General features: G+C 39.5%; 1 protein-coding gene and 1 pseudogene across 4 annotated transcripts in view; both read left to right on the forward strand.

The window, feature by feature from the left end:
• LOC121492842 (rho GTPase-activating protein 20-like) overlaps positions 1-26730 on the forward strand; it is a 549286-nt gene that overhangs the window by 219208 nt on the left and 303348 nt on the right. The window lies entirely within an intron of this gene.
• Positions 1591-1927, forward strand: LOC121492844 (annotated as a pseudogene).

Here is a 26730-nt window from a genome sequence, read left to right on the forward strand (position 1 = left end):
TTCCATGAAACTAGGAAATCACAACACAGATACATTCATTGTACATGAACAACTCAGAAACTTAGTATAAAAGAAAAGAATATTAAGTGATATTATTAAAGTAAGCTAGCTGGAATAAGAAAACAACACCAATACCACATTAATTCTATTGGTTTTTCTTGCACAGAACAGAGGAAAAACAACAATAAAAATTGGACATATTAAATGTCTCCATTCTTTCCACTTAAGGGTAAAGTCTAGATTGAAAATGTTCTAAGAATTTCCTTTTATTTTATTATTATTATTATTTTAATAATATTTATTATTATTTATATGGAGCCCAATGAAGAACCTGAACTCATGATTTGAGCTGGTATCAAGAGTCAGACAGTTCATCAACTGAGCCACCCAGGTGCTCCAAGAATGTCTTGAGAATTTCATGGATAATTATTTCCCTTAAATCCAAATTTTTCCTTAATAGATTTTTAAAGAACCATATGCTCCTCAATAGTACTTAGTTTTGGCTTATGAATAAGATGAAAAACGTTTGAGAGATAATGGCTTTTATGTACGGACCTGTGTGTGTATATGCACACACACACGTGTGTGTATTTCCATCAACTGTTTATAATGGAAGTGTATCCAGAATAAGGATAAAACTACTGATTGGATTCTTAAACAATATAACTACTGCCTCAGAGTCTTAGAAAAACACTTGCTCAGAAGCTGCCAGGATTCTAAGAAATCAACCAGGATATGTACAAGCAAACTGCAGAACATTTATTAAAAGTCCACTACCTAATCTAAGGTGATTTGAGTACATCTATAGGTGTTTATGAGATTTTATCACATATCACTATGGTTCATAAAGCATTATTTATACAAACAATAACCACAGAAGTCCAACTCTCTAAACTGTCAAGTTATCACTCAGTAAAGCAATCAATTATTTTGATTTAGTACACTGCTCTGGATTTTTCCTGGATGGCAAAGCCTAGATATTGGGAAAGACGCTAAAGACACGGCCAAGCTTCAGACCTTATCCTTTCTCCCTAAAAGACATTTAAATAGTACCTACCGGTTGCAGACAGATATCATGTTGGTTTATGTAGATTTTCATCTATATCAAGTGTTAGTACCTTGGAGTACAAAAGATCCTTTTGGTCTTCCTAAAAACAAGGGAAAAATTGAGCAAAGGCATTCCTCATATGTGTGCTTTACTCAGTTACTTTTGCCACTTTGGCTTTGGACTTTCTGGAGTGGAAGGTGAAATCTAGATGAAAATCAGACCCTTATCGTACCTCGTTAACTCTTAACTCCTTTTCTTTTAATTCCAGTACAATACCTACTTTATTTCTTAAAGTCCCTTCCAGTCCTGTGTAATTCATGATCCCATGAAGACTTCCATAGACCCTGACCACAGCAAATTCAAATTATTTGATAAGAAGACACCCTTCAGATAAATGTGACTCTTAGTCTATGTGACTTTTACTCAAAAACAAAATGCAAGGTATGAAATATCCCAATATTTCATTCCAGATTTGTTGTATACACTATTAGCCAATGTTCCACGTGCCTTTATTTAAATCTTCTTAAAACGGAAGCGGCGTCATGGCGGCCTACGAGCAGGTTCAGAAGGGGCCCCTGAAACTAAAAGGCATTGCAGAGCTCGGTGTGACCAAGCAGAAGAAGAAAAAGAAGGACAAAGACAAGGCGAAACTCCTGGGAACTATGGGAACGAGCAAAAAGAACGAGGATGAGAAGCGGCGCGGCCTGGACAAGTGAACCCTGGCCCAGATGGCCTTCGAGAAGATGCAGGAGAAGCGGCAAATGGAAAGGATCCTAAAGAAAGCATCCAAAACCCACAAGCAGAGAGTGGAGGACTTCAACAGACACTTGGACACCCTTACGGAGCACTCTGACATTCCCAGTCAGCTGGACGAAGTAGCCTCCCCACCCAAGGTATGTAGTGGCGTCGAGGAGAAATGGAAGGCAAAGTTAAGGTTCTGTTTGGTGCCTTTTGTATTTTCTAGAAACATTCTTTTACACATACCCTTGCGTTTTCTGCTGAGACAAATGCTTTCCAAGCAGTGTGCCCTCTTACTGGAACTCAATTAAAGTAAGACTGTTGTTTTACTCCATTTTGGTTTGTTGGTAGCATAGAAGGTAAACCTTTTTAGTTTGGACTGGAAATTTTGTACAGGTTTATTTAGAGATTAAGGTTATTTCTGTGTCACATACAAAAAAGTGTCTTTACCCCCAAGTGGCATCTCATTCAGATAGTCATCCAGCTAGCTGCCTTTACCTGGATGAAAGGGACTCCAGAGGATAAGGAGCTAATGCCAGCACAGCCTGAGTTTATAGACCCCATGGGGCCTGTGTGAGCTGTCCTCCCAAGCACCCTTTAGCTTGGGGCTTATTCTCTTCCTTCCAGAGCCTAGGGAAGCCACTTAAACCTTCATGGCCTTCAGAATGCCTCCTCAGCCACCTGGTGTTTGAGACAATGCAGCCTGGGAAGCAGAACAACCGCCTAAGGCAAGGATGCAGTACACACCTTGTCCCAGTCTGAGCAGCCTGTGGCGGGCATGCAGTCTCTCCCCCTAAGGTCCCCGTTCCAGACAGGTCTAGAGGGCATCGCTGCCCCTGGCAGACTTTGTTAATCAAGCACAGCATCCCTTTGTAATGGATGCTGTGAAAAACCCCAGACACAGCCTGCCTCACTATCCTCAACCCTAGGCTCTAAGCAATCCCCACGTTTATTCAGAGTTGGCATGTAACATGTAGCCTGCTTGGTGTTTCTGGCCTAGGGACACCTTAGGGGTGACAGGACCTGGCCAGAGCCCCAGCACAGGCAGGACAGTCAAAGGGGATGACGGAGGTCCTCGTGCTGGAGAGCCACGATCTCTGAGGACCTGTGTTGTATCTACATGATGAGGATCAAACCATATATACTGTTGGGAGAAAGACTGTTGACCTAGGTAGTGGCAGAATAGTAAAGTCAAAAGAGAAAGACCAAGTGTTGGGTTTGGGCTGTCACGTGTGAACAGAATAAAGCAAAAAATAATTATTAAAAAAAATCTTCTTAAACGGAAGAAAAGTTGAAACCTTCCCACTACCGAGGTCAACCACCATCACAGAGCTACAGGTACACAGCCTCATGTGCTCACAAAGCAGCTTACAGATCACAACAATTCTGAGCACTCCTTGTTCACGTGACTCAGATTTCTGCCCACAGAGGTCACTGAAGAAGCAAATTCACTGATCAATATCATTTTGTTGGTTTTAAGAAGTCCTTTTGTGTTATTATACAGACCATTTCACCAACACTTTAAACCATTCATGTGGAATTCTAAAATAGAGAATACAAAATTGTATTGTTTTTAGGATTCCAAATATCAACATGTGAGGGCAAAAATAATAACAAATATCTACACTGAGAAACATAAATGAAGACATACTGCCTTACTTTTTGTTAATTTCTGAAATTATTTCCATTCTATCTAGTTCTGGTACTCTTAGCCCAGTGGATGGGAGAAAAGAACAACCATGAAGCTCTCCATCACTAAAGCAAAGGGAAGAACAAAGCCCTACTTAAGATTTCTAGAAGCTGGGGATCCCTGGGTGGCGCAGCGGTTTGGCGCCTGCCTTTGGCCGGGGGCGGGATCCTGGAGACCCGGAATCGAATCCCACCTTGGGGCTCCTGGTGCATGGAGCCTGCTTCTCCCTCTGCCTGTGTCTCTGCCTCTCTCTCTGTGTGACTATCATAAATAAATAAAAAAATTTAAAAAAAAAGATTTCTAGAAGCTAAGAATGGAATTCAAAACAGGAAATCATAGTTTATTTATAAATAGCTTATTTATTTATGGACCAAGCAAGAAACCCTGTTTCGGTCATATTCATTGTTAATATATCCCCTATCTTACCTAGTTTACAATTACTCCTAAATTTCACCCTTTGACTTAGCACTCTTTCTACCTCTCTGTTCTCTGTCTCAACATGGAGGTAAGTAATAAAGAGCTGAACCAAAATCGTAGGATTCTCATGATCCAGGTCTCTTTCTCACTGACTTTACCAGGCATGGCTTCTGCTCCTTCTGTGACCTTCCTTGCTGCTGATAGTGAGTTTGTCCCTTCAACTGCCCTTCAACCCTCCACCAAACCCAAATATCTTCTAATCCCTGAAACCTGATAGCTGCTCTTTGGAAAAATCTCTGGGACCCGGTCTTGTTATCGTTGTTTCTTGGCTGTTTTTATTTAGGATTGTACTTATTTGAGAGAGATGCAAAGATAGTGACAGAGAGCACAAGCTCAGGAGGAGAGGGAGAAGCAGACTCCCCACTGAGCAAGGAGCCTGATGCGGGGCTCCATTTCAGGACCCTGGGATCATGACCTGAGCCAAAGGCAAACGCTTAACCAACTGGTCACCCAGGTGTCTTCTCTTGCTGTTGATCATCCTGTCTTTAGGAATTTTCTCCACATTTGGCCACACTAGTCTGACTTCCCCACTTAACCCACCACCCATTGCATCTCATGAGCGGCTTTAAACGACAAAAAGGAAAATCCTGAAAGACATCAAACTCCTAAAAGACAGGGGAATTGTTAGGGACACTCCCAGAGCTGCAGCCCACCCCCTGACTTGTGATGGTATTTGAGGGCACTGAAACCAAGGGTAGAGCAGAACACACAGTTGTCTGGTAAAGCTCAGCAGTAATGACCAACTGGTGTTTGGCCAGAAATTCAGTTTTCCCTCCTCTTCCCCTAAAGACCATTAACTTTTTTTCTTTTAAGGATTTTATTTAGTTATTCATGAGACACACAGAGACAGAAGCAGAGACAGGGGCAGGGGCAGAAGCAGGCTCCAGGCAGGGGGCCCGAAGCGGGACTCGATCCCGAGTCTCTAGGATCAGGCCCTGGGCTGCAGGCCACGCTAAACCGTGAGCCACCCGGGCTGCCCACATTTTTTCTTTAATGTGATGGATTTGGCAGGTGAATTTATTCCATCTAAATACGAATGCCCGGTCTCGATTCATTCTTATAGCCTGAACTTTTAAAAAGTCTTCCGCCAAAAACAAACCGCCATCGCTGTACCCTCCGCCACCTCCCGCAGAACATCCGGTCATCAAATTGCATGAAAATCCTCTCCTCGCGGGGCTGCAAAGACGCATCCGATCCCTTTCCCCCGTCCCGCCCTCAGAAAGGCAGGCCCGGGGGGCGCACGTACCTCGCGGAGGCCCTGCCGGTGAGGGGGGCGGCGGCCCGGGAGCCCGCGTGCCGCTCCACAGAGAGCCGTCCTCCGCGGTGCGGCCAAGGGCGCCCGGACAGTGGCCGGGCAGGGCCGCGGCGGAGAGCGCACCTTGCGGGGTGTTTTCAGGCAGGCTTCCAGCTCGGCGGCCCGGACTCTCGGATGCGCCCCGAAACCCTGGTCTCCCTCGGGGAGTCCCCGCCGCCGCACCGCGCACGTGCCGGCAACTGCAGGCGCCCAAAGGCCTCCCGCCCGCCTCTCACCTGCGCGTGCGCAGTCGCTCCTCAGAGCCAGCGGGCGCCGGAGCACCCGAGGCCTGTGGGAGCGGAGCTGCTTCCGCTCAGGCGGGCGTCCCGGGGCCTGGAGCTGGTCCCGCGAAGCCTGCAGCCGCGCTCGCCGTTGACGTGCGGTAGAAAGCAAGCTCGAAGCCGGCGCTTTCCTGCCTGCGGCCAGAAGCCTCTGCCTGTACGCAGATCTGGGTCGGTGCGGCCGAGGCCTAGACGTGGGGTTCACGTGCCGTTCCACAGCCCAGCCGCTCTCGCGGGGGCGGCCGCGCGGGGAAGAGCTCGCCGTCCGGGGGTCTCCCTGCCAGGACCCCCTTAACTGGCCGTCCGGCTCCCCGGGACCCTCGAAGGCGGCTCGGACAGAGGCCCAGGAGAGCAGGAGGAAAGGAGGAGAACTTGCTGCCCCACCTGCCGTGCCCCAGAAGGCGCCGTCCAGCCTGGCGGGCGGGGGGCGGAAGCCGGTGGTCACCCCAGCGCGCGGGGCGGCTGTGCAGGCGCCAAGGCCCGGAGGAGCCTGCAGCAGCAGCCTAGGAAAAGCTTTCTCAGCTGACAAATGAAACGATTCTTGGAGCCAGAAAGGAAACACGACGGGTCCATAGGGGCTGTGGTTTTAGATGCTCATCTCCTTCAGGGCAGCCCGGGGGCCCAGCGGTTTAGCGCCGCCTGCAGCCCGGGGTGTGACCCTGGAGACCCGGGATCGAGCCCTGCACGGGCTCCCTGCCTGGAGCCGGCTTCTCCCTCTGCCTGTGCCTCTGCCTCTCTCTCTCTCTCTCTCTTGCCTCTCCTGAATGAATAAATAAAATCTTCAAAAAATAAAATAAATTATCATCCCCTTCAAACAGTATTATGCTAATCCACATAGGTGGATTTTCCATTTCCCTGTCTCATTCTTTGTGCCAAAATTTGCATACGGTTTACTTCTACATATGTTTAAAAAAACACTGGCAAACATTACTATTGTTTCTTTATTTTTTATTTTTTTTACTATTGTTTCTTTAGACACAGAGGTTCCTATCGTTAACTTTTTTTTTTTCTTTAAGATTTTATTTATTTATTTATTTGAAAGGGAGAGAGAGAGCACCTGCCCACATGTCGGATGGGGGCTGAATCCCAGAGCCCCAGGATCATGACCTGAGTGGAAGGCAGATGCTTAAGGGACTGAGCCACCCAGGCACCCTATGTTTAAATTTGTAAGAAATTGCCAGACTATTATACAAAGTGATTGCAGTGTTTTACATTCCTACCACAGATATCGGAGACTTCCAGTGTTCTCTACGTCCTTGTCGATAATTGCATTTGTCAGCCTTTTTATTTCAAGCTTTTTAATGGTTCTATACTGGTATTTTATAATTTTGGTTTGCATTTTCTTAATGCTTGATGATGTTGAGTATCTTTCCAGGAGCTTGTTAGCCAGAGTGTCTTCTTTTATGAAGTGTCTTTCTTTTGCTCATTTCTTAATTGAAAAGTTTCTCTTGTTATTGTGTTATACAAGTTCTTTGTATATTTTGTGCTATGTGTCTGGATCTACCTTAGACAGATGTATGTTTTGCAAATATTTTCTCTCATTTTGTGGCTGCCTTTTCATTTTCAATAGTGTCCTTTGACAAGTAAAATTTTTGGTTTTGGTGGAGTCCAATTAACAAAATCTTCATTTATGGGCTTATGATTATGTCTTGCCTAAGAAATCTCTGCCTAAATCAAGGTTATAAAGATCTTCCCTTATATTTTCTTTTAAAAGATTTAGCTCCTATGTTTATTTTGAATTATTTTTCAGGTATGGTGTAATGAGAAGGCTGAGATCCATTTGTGTGTGTGTGTGTATATATATACATACATATATACATATATATCCAGTTATTCTAGCATAGTTTACTAAAAAGACAATCTTTCCCCCAGCCGTAAATTTTTGACATCTTTGTTGAAAAATCAATTGGTTATATAATTGATGTATTTCTGCATTGTCATTTCTGTTCCATTTATCTGACTGTCTATTCTCTGCCATTACTATAGTGCCTTGGTACTTTATTTTTTTTTAAGATTTATTTATTTATTTATTTATTTATTTATTTATTTATTTATTTATTTATGATAGACATAGAGAGAGAGAGAGAGAGAGGCAGAGACACAGGCAGAGGAAGAAGCAGGCTCCATGCTGGGAACCCGACATGGGACTCAATCCCGGAAGATTGAGGATCTCCCAGGATCGCGCCCTGGGCCAAAGGCAGGTGCTAAACCGCTGAGCACCCAGGGATCCCCTTGGTACTTTAACTTTGTAATCTTGAAATCAAATGGTATAAATCCTCCAACTTTATTAGTTTTAAAAAATCATTTGCAAATTCTAGATCACTTGAATTTCCCTATCAGTTATATATTAAGTTTGTCAATTTCTCTTTACTCTCATTTATGAAAGATATTTTGCTGAATATAGAATTTAGAATTTTTTTCTGTCAACATTTTAGAGAGATAAGCCTCTTTTCTGTGGTTTGAATGATTTCTGACAAAAAGTCTGCTGTTTTGTTTAACTTTGTGTCTCTGCGTGCAATGTGTCTGTTTTCTTGATGCTTTTAGGATTCCCTCTTTAACACTTTTTTGGCAGTTTGATTACAATAAAACTTGGAGAGATTTGATTTATGTTTATTTTACTTAGGCTTCATTTTGTCTTTTGGTTCTGAAAGTTTATAACTTATTAAATTTGAAAAAAAAGTTGTACTATTATGTCATCAAGTATTTTTTTCTCTTCCTTTCCTTACCTACTGAAATTCCAGTTGCACAAGTGTCAAATCATTTGTTATTGTCTCAGAAGGTCACTAAAGACTAATTTTTCTTCAGCCTTTGTTATTTTTCTGGGCTTCGTTCTCGCATTTCTATCACTATCCAATATACATATTGGATTTGTGCTGTTTTAAAGTTCTTGTCTGTTAATTAAGATTATATTTTTAATTTTGGGTCTGTTTTTAATGCTCATTTAGCCCCACTTTTAAGATGAGGCTTCTCTGGGCTCTCCACTAAATGTACCATGTATTCATGAAGGTCTCTTTGCTTGGGTTTATGGGAACTTGAATGATTCTCAGACCTTTACAATCTCCAGGAATTAATTGTTCAGCTCACTGGTAACTGTTCTGTTCTCTGAAATTATTCATATCCAGTGATGGGTTTGCAAATTCATTTTCAGCCAAAGACTTGATGCAACTTCCATGAAAATATCCTGAGCACTTCTGCATAGCTCCCTCCTCTTAGGTAGTCTGCCTCACAAATTCTAATTGCCTTGGCTTCCCCAAATGATGATTTCTATCTCCTCAATTCATTCATATACACAAGTTTTGTTAGAATTCCCCTTCCTGAACTTCAGTAGAAATTCTTCTAGGCAGAAGGTCTAGACAAAGGTAGAGTTCACCTCATTCCTTTCTCTTTCCTCCAAGATTATTCTCCTATACTGCCTACCATCAAGTTTCTTAAAGTAGTTACTTCCTAAACTATGTCCAGTTTTCTAGTTGTTTATGGATGGAGGGTAATTGAAATCCTTGTTGTCTCTTGTGTGTGGCCAAATTCTCACAACATTTAGCAGGAAGGTTGGTTTTAGAAAATCCTGAAATTTCCTGTCTCTGACATGAACATAATAGAACTAAATGTAAATTCAGCTGTTAAAAGAAAAGTTAGCTGCCTTTGTTATTTAATCTCACAAGTCTTCCAGAATCTGAGTCCTTTTACTAGCAGGAAAAAATACAGTAACACTGGCCAAATAAGATTAGTTCAACTTGAATCAAACTACATTGGTGAAAAAATCTATTAAACGCTAGTCACAACTGTTTCTCCCCTCTACAGAGTCTTCTCTAACTTTCTTTCCTGTACAACTGGCTTCTGGGTGCATGCCAGCATGGTGGATATAAAGAGGTCCACATTCTGTCTTCTGGAATTTTCCTTTCCTTCTCTCATCACTGGATGGCCCACTGGAGTGCCTACTGAGGTATGACTGGTCTGGCTTATTCTGTGGTGTCATGTCTGTTAATGCCTCTGGATCTTGTCATGACCCCACAGTGGCTCTTTCACATTTTTCTGATTGTCTCAAATCTGTGATTCTTGCTGGAGACCCAAAAGCTATCACTGATTTTCCTCATCATGCCACAGTATGCAGAATTCTTTGAAAGAGGCAGGCTTCAGATACTTCCTCAGACATTGCTTCTCTGCCCAGGGATTATATAACACCAACAAAAGGCATAATATAAGGCTTTGCAAAGGAGTGTACAGCATTCCCTCTTCCCTCTCCCTGGAGCATTAGTTCCCAAGTAGGTGGGTAGGTCACTAATACCTATACTCTTCTCCTCTTTCTCTCCTTTCCAAATCCTATGCTTCTTAGTAAAGGAAACTTTCCTTCCTGTTGTAAGGAAACTTTGTTTGCAATATGGTCTCTGTTCTTTATACTATGTTTTCTTATAAATGCAATACTATAGAAATTAAATGAATCAAGGCCACCACCTTCAATTGTAAAGAGAAGCTTTTGAAATTGAAAAACATTTGTTCTTTAACAAAGCATGGCTTCCTGACTAAATGTTTGCAGTGGACTAAAAGAGGACTCGAAAAGGAATAAAAACACTCTTTGTTCTGTACCTACTCTCTCATTCTGAAGCAGTATCATTGATTTAACAGGTAAAGCATCCAATAAACACCCAGAACTGGGAAACAAAAAATAAACTGATATAATGCCTGAAAAAAATATTATCTTCTATAGTAAGCCTTTGCATGAGAATTGACTTTCATTATATCCTCCTCATCTTTACTAGCATCCTATGTCATAGTTGTAATAATAGTAAGAGCTAAAACATACTGATTTTGTGAGGTATATAATCACTGGTCTATGTATGTACTGCTATAAGCCCTTTAAACTTACCCCTTCTAACAAGCTTCTAACAAGCTTATGTCCTAATGACTATCATTATCCCTATTTTACAGAAGGGGTATTCATCTATTCCCCTTTATGTCCTTGGTGAAGTCCTTGTTCAATCCCCCAGTTTTGTCTGTGTCTCATCAGTCACAGTGCAGGAAAGACACAGTCTCACAGAAAAAGAAAAGAATGTTTTAAAAAATGGCTATTATTTATTGAATATTTGTTCTGACATCGGTCCTACATACTTTATATAATTATTTTATTTAATTCTTACAACTACTTTGTGGAATAGGTATTGTATTCCCATTTTACAGACTGAGAAACTGAGACCCAAAGCAGTTAGGTGATTGCCCAAGGACTTTAGAAAGAAGTCCCTGGTCTCCTCACAGGGAGCCTGCTTCTCCCTCTGCTTATGTCTCTACCTCTCTCTCTGTGTCTCAAATGAATAAATGAATAAAAATTTTTATTAAAAAAAAAAGGTGGATGGCACCTGGGTGGCTCAGCAGTTGAGCATCTGCCTTTGGCTCAGGGCATGATCCCGGAGTCCAGGGATCAAGTCCCACATCAGGCTCCTCACAGGAAGTCTACTTCTCCTTCTGCTTGTGTCTCTGCCTCTCTCTGTGCGTCTCTCATGAATAAATAAATAAAGTCTGTAACAAAGAAAAAGAAAGAAGAAAGAAAGAAAAGAAAGAAAGAAAGAAAGAAGAAAAAAAAAGAAAAAGAAAGAAAGATCCCTGAATCTGTTTATCTACTTCTTCACCATCTACCCCCTAACACACACCCTGCAAACCCCACCCTCCACTCTTGAGGAGGAACCATAATTTATTCACATTTTCTAAGGGGCACACATTGTTCCAAAGTTTAAGAACCACTGAAGTATAGAGATGCTCAGGTGGCTCAGTGGTTGAACGTCTGCCTTCAGCCCAGGGCGTGATCCTGGAGTCCTGGGATCGAGTCTCACATTGTGCTCCCTGCATGGAGCCTGCTTCTCTCTCTGCCTGTCTCTGCCTCTCTCTCTCTCCCTCTCTCTCTCTCTCTCTCTCTCTCTCTCTGTGTCTCATGAATTAATGAATAAAATCTTAAAAAAAAAAAAGAACCACTGAAGTATAAATGTCATAAAACCACTAGATATTATAGGTGGACTAATGAGTACTATTAGATTCTAGATTCAGGTGGAATTTCTTCTCAAATTCTTCCTCCACCCTAGGTGGTAAAACATTGGTCCCTCTGCAAGGATGGAGAGCAAAAGACATTCCACAGCATTTCTGTTCTCAGGACCATTGAGGTACAACCTTCCCTTTGCAGCTTATCTTCAGCACTTTCCCTACCACTTCTGTCTTGTTCCTACCCTAAATCTGATTTGTGTACTCCCTTCAATCTGTCACCTTCACCAGACTAAGATCTTTGAAGCAGGGGCCATGTCTATTTTTTCTTTCTATCCATCTCCAAATTACAATATTTTACATATAGTTATTCCCTGATATGCTTTTGATGGAACAGAAACTAAAGTAATAGTCTCAAGGGACGTCTCAGACCAGCATCTAAATGTTAATTGTGTTCTTATTTCAGACATATGTCAGGCTCAAAGTCAGCTACAGCCCTTGCCTTCCTTTGAATTTCCAGAAGCTGATGAATTTGGGGGTTTTTGTCAAATAACTATAAAAGAACATTTTAAACATTACTATATGCATTTCTCTGGGCTTCATTATTTAATTGCTGCTATCCTCCAGCCTCTGATTTTGTAAAATGCACTCTGCTTTTTGTCCAGCTCTATCTGTGCAGGGTATAGGTATGTGGAAGCAGATGGTAGATGGAAACCCTCAAAAAGTGAGCTCAAGCCAATTTAATGATTTTTTTTAAACCTTCAGACAGTCCCCATTATTTCCTTATTTTCCAGTATAGCTTTCCTATGAGACACACTTATAAAAAATAATAGAAAAAGAGTTGTTTTAATATGACTTCATCCCAATAATCCATAGAGCACATACTATATTACTGTTTGAGTCTCTCTCCTCTCTAGAAAGTTGTTTTTGTCTCTTTTTCTTCAGCAAGGACTTTATATGACAGTTTGAGTCTTTATGGAATACTGGCACTATTATTTTCATTGTGTTGTGAGAAAATGATCAGTAAAATAAATTTATGTGCCCATATTCACTCATACATCTGCTGGGATCTGCAGGTTACATGGAGGAATTGAGGGGCAGCAGGAGGTGGTGGGGGTGAGGAAAGTTAGGGGACTTGTCTTACTGTTTTTACTTAAATTACAAGTCACATATAGAAATGTTTTCAAGAGATCATTTTCACATCCCTGAGAAAATGGCAATTGTCTAGATGGTAAATTTGTGGAGGTAGATGGAGCAAGGGGAAGGGCACTACAAGATGGTCCCCTGAGCCTCACTTTGGTGTTGCCACTATTCATATGCCACTTCATGTATAAAACTACATGAATCCTCCACTGAAAAATGTAAATGAATTTTGAATTTTGAATTAATAAGCATTAATAGAGGCATTTCTTTTCTTCTTTTTTCTAGTTTATTTTCAAGGCCATTTCCGATCAACTCCACTACGTTTTCTAGATAATACAAAGATACCAGAGATTTGGGGGTAGAAAGTGTATGCCTACCTAACATTGGCCCATAGAACTCCTCAAATTGCACCTTGCAACTGTTGTCAAATGAGATCATCGAAACAGTAATATTAATTTAATCATGTATTGTTTTAGTTTTTATGATGAAATAGTTCAGAGGAATATGTTTAAATAAATTCCTAGTGTTTTATCTGAAAATCTATTCTATGATAATAAAAAGTAGGTACTCACATTTTTTCCCTAAAGTCCAAGTAAAATACTGAGATTTGAATAGGGCATATCAGTTGTCTAAAGTCACTCGAGTTTAGGGAAAAGACTTTCTTTTCACTTTATGAATAAAAAATCCAAAGCAACTGAATAAGTAAAGGAATTAAAAAATGCAATAAAAAGGATCAGTTTCCATTTCATGTGCAGTGAACATTAGAATTTTCTTTAAAATTTTTAAAGAGATGAATGTTACCTATAAATATTGAAGAGATGATTTGAAGCACTTCTGATTTCTATAATCAATTTTTAAATTGAAATACTTTTATCACAAAGCTAAGAAAAAAAAGAGACAGGAATAAAAAAAAAAAAAAAGATGAGTGAGACATTCCACAGTTTCTCAGTTGAAAGGAACAGCACTTCCTTTTCTCATGATACCAGAAGCTCCCTGGATAGTGGACCATATCTGATTGAATCTATCTCCCTCCAGCAGAGCAGTTGTGTTACTTTTCCCAGCAGCTGATTGGGTCAGTCCAACTCAGGGCACTCAGCTGACCACCAGGTTATTACATTCCCAAGACTGAAGACTCCTTTTTTTTCTCAGCATTTAATGCATCATTCCTCTCTTTAGAATCTTAGGCTCCTTCCTCTGAGAAGTAATACAAAAAGAATGCATAACTGGCGGCTCTTTCAAACTAGTGCATGATCAGTTTTCTCCTTTTTTATTCCTGGAGAGTAAATGGAAAAATATGTTTAATGCCTGTTATAACTATAACCTCCATTTGCTCGATTAAGAGAATGGGCATTTGAAATTTTTGCACTGAAAAAATAATTACTACACAGTTATTATATTTTAGCTTTATTTCAAGAAGACAAGAAATCCATTGGATTAAAAATTAACAGTAACATTAGGGAATAAAGGACTCATTAACCAGGAATTAGGTCACTAACCTAGTTTATTTTCAATGCTATACGTTATGCAAAAGAAAGGCAATCTCCTTTAGCTTACACAGAAATGAGTGAAAGAATGTGTGATGTGGGATCATTTCTGTGGCTTACAACTGTGGAGGGTGGTTGTAGCCTGTGGAGCCAGAGTGGAGAAATGAAGCTGAAAGTGCTTTGATGTCTAAATTCCACTGATAACTTTTAAGCAAAAATAACAGTAGAGTGAGCTGTGAAAATAGTAGTGGAAGAGAGAGGATGTTTCAAGAAAAATATTCACACAATTATTTAACATTGAGCTGATCAAACAAAATAAAATTGTGAGCCATTTTCTCCTTAGGAAGAAAATAGGATGTTTACATTCTTAATATTTCCTTTCATCTGAGTCCAAATATGAAGAATCTAAGAGTCTGAGGCTGGCTGGATCTTTCAAGAATTTTTCTTCAGAAAAGCCTTCAGTGAGGAATTAAGAAAGTCAATGTCAGGGGGAAAGGAAGTTGTTTTACTGGGAAGGGGGAAAGCTGAGGAAAAAGAGATGACAATATGAAACAATAAATTCAAAGAGGGAAACACCTCCAAAAACCTAATTTTTTTCTCTTTGGTTCTTAACTAAGCATAAGTAGCAGAATTATGGAGGTTTTTCATTACACAGTTGCCAAGATGCCACCATAGGATTTCTTAATCTGAAACCCTGAAAATGGGACATGGACTTGGACCTTTTTAAAAAGTTTCACCAGTGATTGTGAAGCACACTTCATCTTAAGAACTACTATTCTAATATAATCCACATTTCCCTCAGGCTTGGCCACTCTGTGCTTATGAAACCACAATAACAGCAATAGTTGAAAATTCATGGTCCTCTGTCTGTAATTGCACGGTCTCATCTACCTATTTCTGTAGTCCCCAAATGCATAGCATGGGGTTAGAAAGAACTCCTTCCAAACTTTTCTGCTTCTCATCCCTTGTTGAAGTCTCAGCTAGAAGGACCACTTGAGTGGTACTTAACACTGGCTCCTTGCTCAGAGTGCTGACCCCTAACCTGGTTCTCCCAAAGTACAAACACTCACAAGCCCAAGTAGCCTTTGCCATCTCAGAGCCAGGCTGTGTTATGCCTACACATGGGGAAGTGATACTCCTCCATGGTCCAGAAGCACAGGCTCACAAAGACTGAGACCCAATCTCAGAACTATAAAATTCTTCTCCTTCCTCCCATACCTCACCACCACATTACTAAAGACTCTTTACAGCAGTTGCTTTTACTGGATATATCATGTCCAACTAACAAGAAAAACTTGCAAGACACACCAAAAGACAAAACAAAACAAAACAAAACAAAACACCCCTCAATTTGAAGAGATAGAGCAAGCATCACAACCAGAAAATTAAAGATAAAGAAAAAATTCTGAAAGAAGCCAGAGGGGAAAAAAACACCATTCTTGCAGAAGAACCAAGTTAAGAATGATATCTGACTTCTGAGAAGCCCTGCAAAATGAGCATGGAGCAAAATATTTAGTCTTGAGAGGAAAATGATGCTCCTCTTCCCTCACCTGTTCCTACTTCACCACCTAGGTTTCTAAACCACATGATAGATGCCTCTGTGCCAGTGAAAACAGATCCTTAAGATCTTCCCTTAGCCCCTGTCTGCGTCAGGCTTCAGGCTTCCTCCATGGGTTGCATTAATAACAGAGACCGCACCCTGCCCCCTCCATATCTATCTCCAGACACCTCCCATTTTGGAGATACTTTCCTACTATGTAAACTACTCCACCCAAAAAGCCTCTTTGAGCTTTTAGCTGCCCATTTTCATCAAACACACACCAAAATCCCAAATCCCAGTTTAGGTTGAGATGAATTACTACTACACTAGTAATTCTTCTATGACAACACCCTTTTCTCCCAATTTATGTAAAATCTAGCTACATCCAAGGAGATCACAAGGTCTTCAATCAAGTGAGTTGCTAAATACCGAGCCCTATAGTTGCTCAGAACACGTCGTTAACGTGTATTTTCAAATCCAAAGCCCAAGCGCTATTTGGATTGTCACACGGATAAGGGTAAAGAAAAGGGTGAGAGGGCATTTGGCAGAAATGTATCCTCAGATCTCCCCTCCTAAAAACTGCTTGAAGAAGTTGCCGTACCATGTCAGCACTTCATGATCTCCTTGCTCCCCGCACCCTTGCTCTCTGCTCTCTGCTTCACCCCCACTTCCCAAATCTTCTTGTCAGGGCTTTGCATCTTTTCAAGTGTCCCACCATTCAGCCAGTTGTTGTTGTTGTTGCTTTTAAGATTTTACTTATTTGAGAGAGAAAGTGAGCCAGTAAAAGAGCACAAGCGGGGGAAGGCCACAGGAAGTGGAAGAAGCAGACGCCCTGCTAAGCAAGGAGTCCCCAACCAGGGGTAGACCCTAGGACCCTGGGATCAGGATTTGAGACTCAGGCAGACACTGAGCCACCTACATGCCCCTCTTTAGCAGCTCTTTAAGCCAATAATTGGTTGTTAAATTTGAGTCTTCTTCCACCTACCTCCCAGAGCAAATTTATCACTACATCCCATTGGTTCAATACTCTAAATTTCTATTGATTTTATTTTCCCCTTCTCTGCATCCCACAGTCTTTAGTCTGGACCTACATCATGACTTGCTGAGACTAATACAATAAGCCACAACGGATTTCATCGCATCTAGTTTTGTGCCCTGAGCATTTTTTGCCCTATGATACAGAGTATTTTTTAAATGTCTGCTTCTCCCCCTCTTGGAAATCTTAAAGTCTTCCTAAATTCTCTGAATGTCAGGGCCTTCAACTATAAACTGAGGATAATGATTTCTCCACTAGTGGTTATTATAAGAATTTGAGAGAATATAGAATATATGTACAGAGAATATGTATATAAAAAGTCTTATATAATATTCTATTTGGCATGTGTCAGAAGTTATTACTTTTTTTGTTAAGATAGTTGAGGGCATTGGACTAAGTGGAGAAACAGAAGTCCATTCTAGCTCTAAACTACTACGGTTGTATGTTACCAAAAGAAGCTGGAAGAACCTAAATATTAAACTTGATGCCATACTCTTTAGATATTCTATTGGTAATAGAATACTGAATTAGATGGACGCAGATATGACTCATATTAGACTATGTCAAAGGTCATAAAAAATCACTCTTGTCTACATACTGCATGTTGCCAACCTCAGCTTTGTCACTTTTCTTCTGCTGGGTCATAGATTGTCGACAGATTGCTCAAGCTAGGGAGTTAAAAAAAGAAAATGAGTGCTTCAAATAAGTCAAGCCTTTAGGGATCCCTGGGTGGTGCAGCGGTTTGGCGCCTGCCTTTGGCCCGGGGCTTGATCTTGGAGACCCGGGTTCGAATCCCACGTCGGGCTCCCTGCATGGAGCCTGCTTCTCCCTCTGTCTATGTCTCTGCCTCTCTGCCTCTCTCTGTGTGACTATCATGAATAAATAAATAAAATCTTAAAAAAAAAAACCAAATAAGTCAAGCCTTTAAACAAACTGAAATAAGAACTTTAATATAAACACCGCTCATCTCATCTTTGCCTCAAATGAGGATGAGGGCAGAAGGAGAGTTTCCAAAGGTGGAAGTGATGGTGTTTTCCAGTTAATGTATAAGAAGGGAGAAAAGAACAATCAGAGAGAGGCATAACAGATGGTCTTCTGAGAAAGATAATACTTTTTAACTGAATTAAACTGAATTTAATTTAAAAAGTCTCCTGGGTTCTCCTCCACAAGATTTTGAGGGTCAAAACACTGGGGAATGAGAAGTTTGTAATATTTTCTCTGGTTCCTAGAACTCTTTTTTTTTTTTTTAAGATTTTACTTATTTATTCATGAGAGACAGAGAGAGAGAGGGAGAGAGAGAGGCAGAGACACAAGCAGAGGAAGAAGCAGGCCCCATGCTGGGAGCCGACGTGAGACTTGATCCCGAGTCTCCAGGATCACGCCCTGGGCAGAAGGCTGCACCAAACCACTGAGCCACCGGGGCTGCCCTGGTTCCTAGAACTCTTTCAGGAAAATAGGCTAGCTCTGAAGTGTGGAGTAACTACCAGGAAAGGAAAAAGAATAAAGAATACCGAAGGAATATGGTGTCCCTCAGCACCTTGAGATTCAAAATGCAAATGTGAAACCTGTATCTATCAGTAGATATATAGTACCTTTTCCAGAAGCATAAGTCTATGTTCTAGTCTTTCTCTGATCTTCTTTTCTAGATTCTAAACTCCTGCTCCATCATCCCATTCTTGAAAGGAATTTCTTGGATCAATGACCATTCATTCCTGCAGATGTGGGAATTGTGCCATTTCCTTTTTAATCTGTGGTAGATAAATATATCTTTCTCAATGAATGAAGCATTAGTTTATTTGCTTAAGATAAATAAATAAATTAATGAATGAGTCTGAGAACTCCCCACAAAGCTTGTTCTTACAGCCTGAATTGCAAAGTCTTTTTCTATTGTGGGTAGAATGCCTACCTTGTTGGTTGTACAGGAAACTCAGAGTTATAAATGAAAAACCTTATATTCTGCTTGGCACAGAGTCTGGAGTTATCTTTTCCTGTAATAAAGTTCGATGATATCCCAAATTTGGAAATTAAAATTTCAGGCATATCTTCAGAACAAGCATCATTAGGATTTCAAATAGTCCGTAGCTCATGGTCCAAATACACGTTTTAAAATGTCATATAATTGATGAGATCCATTAAACCTCAAAGACATATTTGGCTTTCTATTATGAATTCCAATACTTGAAAACCTTGGGGGAAAGCCTTCTGTAATAGGGTATGTCAAATACAAGCTCTGTTTTTGCTTATTTATACTAAATAGCCTCTAACCCCCAATGCACTATGCTGCACAAGATTTATTTACAAAGTCTTTAGCCAGAGCTAGAGTTCCATGAGTTCTAGTATGCATGAACTTCCCTCCAGCAAATTATTTTGGGTTAGGTTTTGTGATGTGGCTTTGATTTCAGCATATTTGTCCATTTATGTTTAGAAAATACATAGTTATGAACACTTTTTATCCAGTGAGCTGTATTTTCGTTTTGGAGTATACTATTTAGAACAGAGACTAAATGTATTGAATGCATTCCTTCATGGGTTATAAATTAAATTTCTGGATAGGGACATGATCCTTACATCCTAAGCAAGGCAGAAAGTTATATAATTTTCAAAATATTTAGTGAGATCAGTTGACCCATATTTTGAAGAGCATTCAAATTTTTCCCCAAGAATAATATGAATCACACATAAACCCACATTTACGTACTTTTCCTAACTTTTAAAATGTAGAAAAATGGGCGCCTGGGTGGTTCGGTCAGATAAACATCTGCCTTTGGCACAGGTCATGATCCCAGGGTCCTGAGATTGAGTCCCACGTTGGGGTCCCTGCTCAGCGAGGAGTCTGCTTCTCCCTCTCCCTCTGTCCCTCTCCCTTGATCGTGCACTCTCTCGCACACTCTCTTTCTCTCTCTCAAATAAATAAATAAAATGTAGAAAAATTCAGGTTCCTAAATTACATGTTACTCTTCAAAATAATTGTCATGTGACTGCATTAGTTGGCTAATTGTATGTTCTCACTAAAATACATTATTATTTGAAAAGAAATTGTTTTCATAGGAGGTATGGAGAAGGAGATTCTCTTTTTTTTTAAGATTGTATTTACTTATTCATGAGAAACACACAGAGAGAGAGGCAGAGACACAGGCAGAGGGAGAAGCAGGCTCCATGCAGGGTTTAGTAATAAGCTAAAACATTGGTTTATCTTGAGGCTACTTGGTGTACATAATGATAATATCCTCATAAGCACCTGTAGAATGTACTATTTAAAATGTTTTTATATCCATTATCTTTTATCATTTAATCACAGATAGTTATAAATGTCAATAATTCTTTGGATTGGTCAAAATGCAGAAAAAACCTAAATTCATATTTCATGGTATGAATTCATATTTCATAGAATTCATATATCAAAAAACTTTTATTAGCTTTTTGCTGATAAGTAAATAGAGCATTTTACCAGAAGAAATAAGGTTTGGAACAAATATGTCAGAAAAAATGGTTTCTCATTTACATATAAAAATGCATATACCATGACTACTATCAATCTTCTTTAGTTCACTCTTAAATATGTAACGGCATTATAACCTGAATGGGCTCAATTGGGGTACTGGTCAGACACCACAAATCCTACATGTCACAGCTAGGTTAGGAATTCAACAAGAAGGAGCCAAAATCCAGAAAGGAAATGGAGGGTCCAAACCATTGTTCTTAAGAAGCACAAGGATTTGTAGCTGGGAAAGCCAAGTATTACAAAATAGAATCACAGTCTGGAGCAAGGCTGACCATGAGAGTGTGATCTAAGGGGCAACAAACAGGTACAACTGGAATTGGATGGGGACATGTGGCAAGTCCTGGGATAACTGGGTATGGAATGGGGGTTGCATAAGTTCATGGGTTAGCTGGTATGAGGCACAGAGGTGGCCCTTACTTAAAGGTGAATGCTGGGGGAAAGACAGGTAAAACAGATCAAGTCTTGTTAGGGCTAACTACATAACTGGTTATGATGACAGTTATTAAAATGTAATTCTACATGGAGATTTGTTTTCTTGTTCAGAATGCTTTAATAGGAGTAGTCATGCAATTACTGCCTTCTACTTATTGATTTGAAATATTATTCAAACTAAATATTTGGGAACATATTCTATAATTAACACTTATAAGTAATTGGAATGATTATTAAATATCTACTAACTTCCAAATACAATTACTTATCTGTCATTTTGAAGAGGATGAAGCTTAAATCCTTCATCCTGATAAATAAGAATAAAAGCAATTCATCACTTTGACTAACATAGGATAGATAATAAAAATTATGTGTCGATCAAATATGAACTATATCTGATTTGTTGCAATTTGGGATGCAATTTACTCTTATCAGGGTACTATTAGGAAGTTTAAAAATTACTGCAATTCAATATAATTTTTTATTGTGCTTTTTGCCCATGTATGATTATATAATTCCAGTCAAGCCATTCTTCTGATTCTGATTCTGGATTCAAAGTCTTTGTCTAAAAACTGTACTTAATTGCCCTTCCTATTGATTTTCGCAAGGGATGTTTCAGCCTCGTGTTTTTGATTTGTATTACATGCGTTTTTCTGAAAAATGTTCTAAGACACTTTTGTGTCTTGTGCAATTATGGGAAATAATTCTCTACTAGAGGATAATATGGTAAAACAGCAGCTCACAGGAAGATTATCAAAATGCATTTCTCTATTGATTTAATGTGAATTTGTTTGATTCACAAAATCAAACTCTGGAACTTGTGGTAAGAAAAGAAACTAAGGAACACACAAAAAGAACAGAAATATGCAAAGGCCTCAAGGGAAATTTCAGGAACAAAAGGCAACAATTTCTAAAGATCTAAAAAAAAAAATCAAAAGTTTGTACTTTTCTGAAATCTGTCACTAACATGTGCCATGAATTAAATATTTGAAATAGCATAGATTTAAAAATAAAGTTAAAATTCCCACAACTATTACCAATATAAAATATCAGTTTTCTTCTTTTCTGCTGATCCCTGCTCCACATTAGGAAGCTGATCTTCACTATTTATTGGCACGGAAGAGAAATGAGACATCACTCCAGAGGTTGACCTGACTAGGGCAGGAAACAGTTTTTCTGGAAACTGCACAACATTTGTAAGTCTCTTGATAATTGTACCTACAGCACCTTGGTTTGCTTGTCTCAGCTCCTATTTTGCTATGAACTGCTAACCAATCCAAGCACAAGGGTTTTGTCCCTAGTGTCAGTGCCACCAGCAGTGTGGCTGCTACAGACACAAGAAATTGAAGGATATGGTTGATGTTGATTCATTTAATTTTCAAGAGCCATTTTGTGAGAGGGTTTAGGGAGTTAGATTTCTCTTCTGTGCCCAGGAAAGTACAATATATTTTTGCACTCTGAGATGCTGCATGGTGTTGGCCATTTATGTATATGTGTCTGGATATTTTTCAATATCCAGAGAGACTGCTGAAAACACACACACACACACACACACACACACACACACACACAGACCTAGCAGCAAGGCAAAATGACCAACTGAATTGTAATAAAACTAGTTCAATCTTCAAACTAGAGAGATGGCATCATCATCAATAAAAAAATACTTTGGAGTTATACTTTGGAGCTTTGGAGTAAAGCTCACCTAGGCCAGAGGTTTCCACATGGCAGCTTTGGAGATAATCAGGAAAAATCTCTTAGAGATTCTGGCTGCTGGACACCAAGTGTCACCAAGGACAGTGGTGTCAACAGTTAGCTGTCCTCTTTGCTTCATTCTCACTTGCTGCCGTGTACACACACACACACACACACACACGCACACCCCTACACACATATTCTCTACAATCCTTACTTCTACTTTGAGGTCCGGGGTCCTACATTTGTCTTCCTTCTGCTCTTTCCTCAGACCAGAGCATCAAGATTTGAGCACATGTACACAGAAACACATAGGCAATCTCCTAAATATTCTTTTGGCTAACAGTCCAGCAAATTCCAGTACTCTAAGGATTAACTAGTCACTTTATTTCTTTTGGAAGGCTCTACTATAACCGAAGCCCAACATTTTGTTTATCTTCCACTGTTTATCTTCCAAGGAACATGCACAAATGCACTCATCATGACAAAGTACCTGCTGTGGAAATACATTTTTAAATTGTGAAGCTTGAAGGCTTTTTTGGAGGAGCGGGGGTTATTATCTGATTTTTAAATTTTGTTGATTCTTTGTAGGAAAGGACAAAACATACGATTCTTAGAGATTTTAAACAACTTTAAGCATGTTTTCTAAGCCCCTCTCTAGTGTATAAAGTTAAGCAGATCTACCTTTACACTAAATGGATATTTGAAACCTATAAATTTAAACAAATTTCATTTAAGTGAATTGTTTTGACCTATTCCTCTTGCAACAACACTTTTTGGAGGACTGCTAACAAATAGGTAAAAGAAAGATTTGCACTTCAGAACCCTTTATTTCCCCAATCATGCAAAAGTGTGGGTTCTCATGAATAATGCAAAGATTCAGTGGCAAGAAGCCAAAAAGAGAATAAAGAAAAGCAAAGATAGAGATAACAAATGACTCCACAAACTATACCATTAATCCTTGAATGACTGAGAATTGATTATTAGTGAGCTCGTTTGTTTCAATTATTGACCATAAAAGGATGGCTTTGCAGAGGATCATAAAGCAAAATTGAACAGAGGCACTCTCAAAATGGTTAAGTCCCCATATTTTCCCTAAATAAATGTCAACCCTAAAACTATTTAAAGTAATATGTTATCACTGAGAAAAGAAATAAAGTAATATTTTAGTTACTTCTCTAAATATATTTTCTTGAAAGTAAATTAGAAGTAAGGGAGCTCTATTACTCATCTCAATGGCTAGATTTTTGGATTTATATGTAAATAAATAATATGATGTAGGTACTATAGTCACAATATGTTCTATGGGAGAACAGACAATAAATTATATTAGTAGCAAGTAAGATGTATTCTTAGCCTTTTTCAACCCACATTTTATTCAATTAACATTCAACGTTCAATAAATATTTAGTGGGCCAGATGTTTACATTATATGTAATACATTGCATATAATTATTAATATATGCTAGATGTTTACATTTTAACAATGCCAGCTATTATTTCAAAAAAATTTTAAAACAAAGGTTATTAAATAAATGAGGATTAATGGAGATAGTCAATGATTTGCCGTGGGAACGTGATTGAGAGAAAGAATTCAGAGACCTGCCTGCCTGGGGCCAGAAGTGTGCTGGTAAATGTTTAACACTTGGCAATCCAGGTTTAAAAAAAAAAAAAAGGAGGGGTGCCTGGGTGGCTCAGTCTGTTAAGCATCTGCCTTCAGATCAGGTCATAATCCCAAGGTCTGGGATGGAGCCCTGCATTGGACACCCTCCTCAGTGAAGAGCCTGCTTCTCCCTCTCCCTCTCCCTCTGCCCCTGTTCCACTCATGCATGCTCTCTCATGCTCTCTCTCTCTCAAAGAAATAAAATCTTTTTTTAAAAAAAAGGAGGTTGGATTTGTAGTGTTCACAAATTAATGTGATAGAAGTATGATTGCCATGTTTGATTTCAAGTTACATCCTGACAATACTGAATGTGGAATTAGGAAGAGATGCACACAGCCCATTCTCCTGATTCATTATGAACCCACTGTAGCCGTAATTGTTAGTACTTACCAGACAATTTAAGACTAGGAGCCTATTTATAACTTTGAAACAGGCAGAACTAGGAGGCTGAGTAGCTTTGCAGAATGACTCCTAAATGCACATGGATACATTTACCTATGTTCCCATAGTCTTTATTTCTTGTCTTGTCTTGATTTTAGAGTATCCACTTTCATATATTGTCTCTTTTTAGCCCTTTACTACATTGAGCACCTGATCTCTGCTGCTACAAAGAGAGAAGCAACTTCTGCTATGGGAAGCTGGCAATAACCTTGAGCTACTTCAGCAATATGGTTTACCATTTTGTCACACAATATTAAAAAGTTGTTTACTCAGCGTTGAGGTTTAATAAAATTAGTAAATATTTCCACTTAACAAAATTAAAAACAAATATTTTATTGCTTTATTCATGAGAGACACAAAGAGAGAGAGGCAGAGACACAGGCAGAGGGAGAAGCAGGCTCCATGCAGGGAGCCCGACTTGGGTCTTGATCCTGGGATTCCAGGATCACGCCCTGGGAAGCAGGTGCTAAACCGCTGAGCCACTCGGGCTGTCCCTAATCAAGGAAATTTTTATATAAAACTTGCAGTTTTTCATCGGGAATATATTGAGATGAAAAATTCAGTAACTATAACCCTTCACTGGAGCTAAATTTCCAGTTTACCCACTATTGCTTTGCACCATCAGTGTAAATGTCAAAACGATTTAAAGGGCAAATAATATCTTAGTGTTATTATGAAAATCACTTTTAACCTTACAGGCCCTGAGACAGGATCTCTGGGTGCCCTAGGGATCTATGGACAACACTTTTGAGATCTATCCTGCTAGTCCAAAGTCACAAATGTCTCTTGGTTTTGGTTATTCCTAGAGGCTCCCCTTATCCATTCTCGCCATTATGTAACCCGTTCACCAACAAAGAGCCAAAGTGGACTTGCAATAAGGCAATTGCAATCATGTCTCTTCCTCTTCAAACCCTCTTTTGACTTTCCATTACTCTAATGATAAAATTAAAACCCTTACCAAGGCTGATAGAGCCCTCTGTGATTTGATCCTTGCCTACTTCCGCAGACTCATCCCTCCTCTGTTCTCTTCAATCTATTTGCAACAGCCACGTTAGCTTCTTTCTCTTTCTGAAACACAGTAGATTCCATTCTTACCCCCAGGACCTTCACACATACTCTTCTTTGTACTTGTAACATTTTTTCCATTCTTTATTTACCTGATTAACTTGGCCCATCCTGCCGATGTCAACTGACATCAACTTAAATCTCACTCTAAGAGGCTTTCCCTACATGATCCTCATTAGATTAGATCCTCCTGTTGTGAGTTCCCATGTTCTTAATATTATATTAGTGTTGTACTTATTTTTGAGATCTGCCTCTTCCATAAGACAAAACAGTTCTCATGGATGAGACTGTGCCTGTCATGCTTCCCACTGTATTTCTAATACACAGAGTAAGGGCTTTGAATGCTGTCTGATTTTATTGAAGGATGTCACCTACTATGAAAAAGAAGAAATTGGGTGATTATCAACATGTAAATATCAATCTATCTGCTCCTTTGACCATGTATAACACTGACCTTATGGGCCTCAGTTGAAGGAGCAACAAAGCACTTTAATCCAACACCAATGTACCTCATAAATACTTTCATCATTAAAAAAATGTGCAAGCTGGAGGTGAAGAGAACACATCTCTCACTCCCTACAATCAAATTGGAGCCAGACTGGTATGGCTGTACTCAAAATTGAAACTCCTCTCCAGTAATGAGGAGTTTCAGTAATGAGGAGGGTCTTGTTACATAGATAGATTTGTCATATCTAAATTCCTCTTTCTTTTAATTTGATATCTTTCCAAGGAAGTTCCTAAATTCTTCATATATTTTAGAAAATCAGCATTCTACTATTTCACCCATTCCTCCATTTCAGTAAATATACTGAAGTATGTACTATCTCTGAGTCAAGTCTGTAACTTCTTGACTTTCTAGAAAAGTTGATATAGAGGTAAGACTTACTGTTTTACCTCTAGAAAATACTGTGTCTCTTTTCCTATTAAAGAAAAATGCACCAGAAATCAAGTAACTCCAGGAAGCTCAAAGTTCTTTAGAATCTGCCCAACTCTGCATTCACATGTCTTATGACAACTAGCAAGTGGCTGGACATAGTAGTCTAAAAAGGTACCATTAGATATTATAATTTTTAATATTTATTTTTTGCTCAGTTCAAAATAAGCCACCAAAATAATTTAAGACTTCCTGAAACACTTCTGTAAGTATTTTGTTAATTCTACTTAAGATGAAATTGATGTATCTTACACAATGCAGCGTATGAGCAATTCATAGTAAGTCATAAAACACAGGATTGCTTGG

Source organism: Vulpes lagopus, chromosome 6 (assembly GCF_018345385.1).
Source record: "Vulpes lagopus strain Blue_001 chromosome 6, ASM1834538v1, whole genome shotgun sequence".
In the NCBI taxonomy this organism is placed as follows: domain Eukaryota; kingdom Metazoa; phylum Chordata; class Mammalia; order Carnivora; family Canidae; genus Vulpes; species Vulpes lagopus.